A 5,668-nucleotide genomic window follows, 5' to 3' on the forward strand; every position below is an offset into this window, starting at 1 on the left:
ATAAACATAAAAGGAGAGTGCCCTTCAAGGAGATATTCTTGCAAGCGCTACCACAGATTTGGCATTTTCAAATGACTTTATTTAAATCTTTGCAACTAAGAATACTTCAGCTAAAACGTATGATATTTTTCTGAGGCTGCAGTATGTTGCAATGCGGAAGAATTCAGCCTCCTACATTTCCTTGCAACACCAATTACTTCTGTAAGAATATTAAAATGCCTCCCCCAGTTCTCTTTCAAATTCCCTTTCAACTAAAAATGACAGAAAAGTGCTGGTATAACACACCAAACAAAAACGTGATATAGCTTCCACTGGCTTCAACCCTGTAGCACATGCAAGTCTGAATTTTCTTCATAAAGTCTAGGCATACACTTCTAAGCAAAAGCAAAGCACATCCTTAGTTTTACATGGAACTACTAAACTAATCAGTCATTGACATACATGGCAACTGCTCTCAATACTCCCTATAGGTTTGCAGTAAAGCTGCTCTCCAGCACAAATCAGACCAGATGTACATTTGTATTGGTCCATAGGGTTTGACTTATGCTACGCAGGCAGTATAGACCAATAAGCAGCACAAAAGAGCTCTCCAATATAATCTATAACAATACCCATTTGATCCAGTCATTTGGGAGCTGCAGCTCCCTAGCTGTAAGACATAGCTCTGTGAATACCCACTTCTGCAACACATTTGGTCCAATACCATGGAAAAACAATACATGCTCCAATTCCTGTAATTTTTATTAGTATCTCTGATTGCTGTCTATAACATGCATTTTAAATTTAAGACAGCAAAGTGGTTTGCCTGTCTTTTGCTTTTTCCTGGACCTGCCAGACCTAGTTCTGTATATCTGTCTGCTGGTTCCAGATATCTGATGTGTGATCCTGTGCCCTCTATTCTGGCATGCCACTGCTGTCTCGTGTCTCCAGAAACTCCTAGTCTCATTACTGAATCATTATGCTTAGCAAAATTAGTAACACAGTCCAGCTAAATTCTCTTTTCTTTCTTTTTTTTTTCCCCCCCACTTTAAAAGCACATTTGAATCAGTTTACAGTTGGAGTCAGGTGCATTAGATCACACACAGCAAAAGTTATGGTACTGTAACAGTACTGGATTGATTGGTTAACCTAAAAGTGTTTGCCCTTTAAAATGTTTCAGAATCATAACCCAACATGAACTTCCATAACCTCTAAAAACTGGGTTTGCTTCTCATTCTTCAGTCTTCTTCTTTTCTTTTTTTCTTTTCTCTGTATTAAGGTTAAGGTCTAATCCTGTGAGGTACTGAGCAGGTCTAAATGTCATTAGTACAATAGTCATTAAAAGTATTCAGACCCTCATTGGATATGATCTTTCTTAAGAAAAAAAAAAACACTTCTGGTTATTTACATCGCTGTTGGATATCTGTTTCATTCCTTCAGATAGAATAAGATTTTTATTTTATTTGCCTTTCAAGGTTTATTATAAAATCTCTGTTTTCCTCTCTACATTTCCCTAAATTTTTCCCAAGTTTTCTCTGCTTCTGTTCTAAAACACAAAGAACTGTATTGTTCATCAAAGCACACTTTACAGAATGAAATACTCATTTACAAGGTAAAGTTAGTTCACTAGTCTCTGGTTTATAAAGCTGAAAAATATTTAAGCATCCGCTCATTCAAAAGTATCATAAAAAACTGATCTATCACAACATGACACATCATGTTCTTTGCTTATTCATTTTGTGGACAGTTTACCCTCCTGTCAGACAAGTTTATCTTCGACATATGCTTTCTATACAGCCTACTGGTGTAAAAAATAATTATAATGTTTATTAAATTAAAATAATGAGGTTTATATGAACTTTCAATAATGCAGACAGGCAGACTATAACTGTAAACCACATGCTATATACTTTGGACTTTTACGGCTTTTAATTTATCAAAGGAAATAATTAGCACACTTTGTGGCAGCCAGTGATGGAATTTATTCATTTGGAAGCCATGGGTTTCCTGTCATTAAAACTACATCATGTCCTTCCTTTTCTATTAAACTTCAACTGAGGGCAGTAAGAAGTCACTAAAAGGAAATGAAGAGTTTCTTTGGCAACATTCACATACAATGATTTAATACTGCTAAAAGATAGCAAGCCATAATGTATGCCAATAAGGGATGAGGGTTCCAATTACCACATTATTTCCTTTATTTGCTGCTTTGTTTGTGGCTCAATTAACCATGATTTGCAAAATCACTTCAATAAATTTATTTTCTCTTCATCAGCTTACTGCATTTTTCATTCCTAATTACAAGTGCTTCTTTTATGGGAAATAAAATTATTTAGATCTTTAACTGGTACATTTAGATTTATATGTCATATATTACTTTTTTCCTTTCAAAGTAATCAATCATATCTCATTAACTAAAGATTCATTTGGGCTAATATTAGTGCTTTTGTTTTTCTTGGAAATTTTTTCAAACATAAGTAGAAAAATATCTGGATTTTCTTCAAGTGGAAAAGAAACAAAAACACCAATAAAAGTTTCTCTTCTTCACACATACACACACAAAACACCCTCTGCCTTATGCACACAGTTATAAGTGACTTCTGCAGACCAAAACTTGCATCACAGAAGTAGCTCAGCCCAGGCTGAAGCTGACTGAAGGGTACCTGTATTTTTTCTTCAAAGGAGGTCTAAAATCAAATTAGCGTAGAAACAGACTTACCCTCTCTTTTACAGGAGTGGGTGGTCCTTCCAGGTCATGACCAAGGTATACCAGCAGCAGCAACAAAATGCTGGAACTTCAAGTATTTTATTAAATGATGCCAGGAAATGTGAAGGAATAGATGATACAGGGAACTGTTGGGTTGTTGGGGTTTTATACATAATGACATTAGTTTAAGTTTATTCAAGTTACACAAACCAATTTGAGCCAGTTCTCAGAAGAAGCTTCAAGTGCTTCACAGAATTCTAAATTTATTCATAGTGTCTGTTTGCTGTGCTTAATTCAGAAAGAATCACAATTAATTTATTGTTTGAAACTTCCAGCTGCATATTTGACTTCTATATCTAAGATCTAACAGACATCTTAACTGAGACAGACATTAGTTATCCAGAATATTTATTATCAAAGCCTATTGAATTTGAGAGGGAGGAGGTCTTTAAGAAAACGTGCAGACAATTATGAAAAAGGCCTTTACTGGAGGTCAGTGGGAAATTGTTTAAATTCAAAAATAATTCCCCATATCCAGTGAAACTGGCCACTGATATTGCTGCTGAGTTTGCAAATTAAGATGTAAGATCAGAGCTAGCTAAGATTGTCATATTGTCTCCTCTAATTTGGAAAAGTAGAACTGGGCTAGAGAGAAACCCATAAAAGAGACTTTATGACTCTCTTCAAGGCTGACATAGAAGCCAATGCTCCAATCCCTTCTCCCAGCCTCTTGCAATTACATTTCCGCAGGAAGAAAGAAAAGGAATTAGAAACAGGATAATGTAGCTTTAAATCATTTCTCATAGCCTTTGCCTTCTAGTGAGAGCCCTGAGCTTTTTTAACATGCTTCTTATATTGTTTAGTGTGATACAACAAAAAGCACAAGTTGTTTGACCCTTCCTCAATAAAAAATCATTTTGTTCTGACATCCTATAAAATCCGTGTATGAGCCTACTAAGCCGTAGTGTCTCTTCCATTGACAAGGAGCAAGCACTGTAAATGCATACAGTAAAGATCCCTTACAGGCATTTTTAAGACAATTGTGACAAAGCAATACACGTCATTAACACACCACAATAATAGACAAGCATGTGCTGCTTCTAAAAACAACCCCATTTCCAAAGCTGAGATTTAATGTCATCACCAAACTTTACAGTTCCTGAGTAACCAGGGGTATCTTGGGTGGGTTATGTTGCTTGCATATGAGCAGGTATAACAGTGCCAATAAACTCACAGAAACAATGTGATTGTGTCTGCAATCCAAACCTGACAGTGCACAGCATGGACAGATTAGTATCCCAAAGAAGAGCCAAGAGTGAATATTTCTGGCCTGAGAGCACTAAAAAAGGCTGAAGATTGCAGCTGGTAAGAATACTTGCTCCTCCCTACCACAACCTTAGAAACAGTGAAATCCAGTTATAAGCTTACTAAAGATCACACTTACTGTTACCAAACTGCTTGTGTTGTTCAGAAACCTGCTCTAGTGGGGGATGTCCCTGCTTATGGCAGAGGGGTTGTAGCTAGATAACCTTTAAGATCCCCTCCAACCCAAACCATTCTATGATGCATAGAGCTATGAAATACTGTAGTATTGTATATATGAAGAAAAGTTTATTCTAGCACAAGAAGCATGTTGAAAACTTCGTTTATGCTTACTCAAAAGAGTTCTTGCATAAAGATGCTGTACAATGGTTTCAGTAGTTATATTTAATTTGCAATGCTCTTACAAAAGCTTTACAAAATCCTAATGTCTGAAGTATGAATTCAAAGTTTTAGTAAATTAAATACACAAATTCCAACCAAAATCCTGTTTAATTCCAGAATTATGAACCTCCAGCAACCTTTTTTGAACACATTCTTACTTTGACAACAGTTTTACAAAGTTTATCCTCCAGTACCACATGCTTTAACATGAATTTAATTTTGCAACTGTTCAAAACGGTGTCATTCTATTATTATGTCAATTGTTAAGACCATCAACATGGGGATAAGCAAAAACAGCTTCATTAATTTTGGATGTTCAGTGTGAGATATCTAGGACTGTTTTCAGACTACATAGCATTAAATCTATTTAAGGAAATTAAACAGTGGAAAAATTCAACTCCAAAAGTAAACAAAATCTGAAATACTTTGGCTCACAATTAAAATAGTTCAGTAATGAAATACTACCATATTACCTCAAGCAGCTGTAGTTCATAATCTTCATATTTCCATCTTCCTCTGTAGCACAGGCTTTCTGTGTTTTTCTCTTTATTAAAGAGTCCCTGATTACAGTGTTGAAGAACATTTAACCTGGCTGGAGAGTTCAGTCCATTAAGAGGTGTTAAGCAAGGGGCAAAAAAAAACCCATCAAAATACAGTTCCTTTAAGATATTGTGGCTGGTTACCTAAACTAAGATATTCTGGTTCTCAGGTATCTGATATATTGAAAAATATAGAAAAAGCTGCTGCACATATTCCCCATTTAAGGTAGGAAGGAAAAGTAACATCATTGAATCTTGCACTTTCAAACTAACTCCCACCAAGCTTCAGGAGCAGTTGCAAGCACTTACCACTTCAGCAAAGAGGACCTCAGAGACTCAAGTCAGGTGCCTAGAATATTAGAGCATATGGTGAAAGCTGGGATCAAGCAAAGGAAGCACTTTCTCATCACAGTGCACAGACCTTTAGAGCTCTTTCAGTGCTCACACTACTTCTTACTTTGCCTGCCTTCAGTTAGCACCTCCATCCCCAATCTTCTGTCTTTTAAGGACAGAAAAGAAGTATTTTCTGCTCCCTTTTTGAACTGGGGTTTAGGAGCAGTTTTTGGCTTCTCAATACTCAGATGAATGGGAGGATACAGGAATGGAGGGGGTTGTTCTCTAGCTGTTGAAGTACAGCTAGCGTTTCAAGGTAAGGTTTTTTCCTTAGAGTGAAGACAGAAAGTTTGAACATAGCATGAGTCATCATAGTGGAGGAAGGGAAGTGTCTGTGCTTCCCAGA

The 5,668-nt window shown here is 36.3% G+C and overlaps 1 long non-coding RNA gene across 1 annotated transcript; it reads right to left on the reverse strand.

Annotated features, from left to right (window-relative positions):
- Positions 1 to 2,695: 2,695 nt before the first annotated feature.
- Positions 2,696 to 5,332, reverse strand: LOC133221337 (uncharacterized). Its single transcript, XR_009727978.1, has 3 exons — positions 5,239 to 5,332; positions 4,864 to 4,922; positions 2,696 to 2,774 (listed from the first exon to the last, which is right to left on the reverse strand). It is a non-coding gene; the product is annotated as an uncharacterized LOC133221337 (long non-coding RNA).
- Between the last annotated feature and the right edge of the window lie 336 nt (positions 5,333 to 5,668).

The sequence above is a fragment of the Neopsephotus bourkii genome, unplaced genomic scaffold (genome assembly GCF_033783945.1).
Source record: "Neopsephotus bourkii isolate Nb327-2 ecotype Australia unplaced genomic scaffold, CSIRO-AGI_Nbou_v1 NB_168, whole genome shotgun sequence".
Taxonomy (NCBI): Eukaryota; Metazoa; Chordata; class Aves; order Psittaciformes; family Psittacidae; genus Neopsephotus; species Neopsephotus bourkii.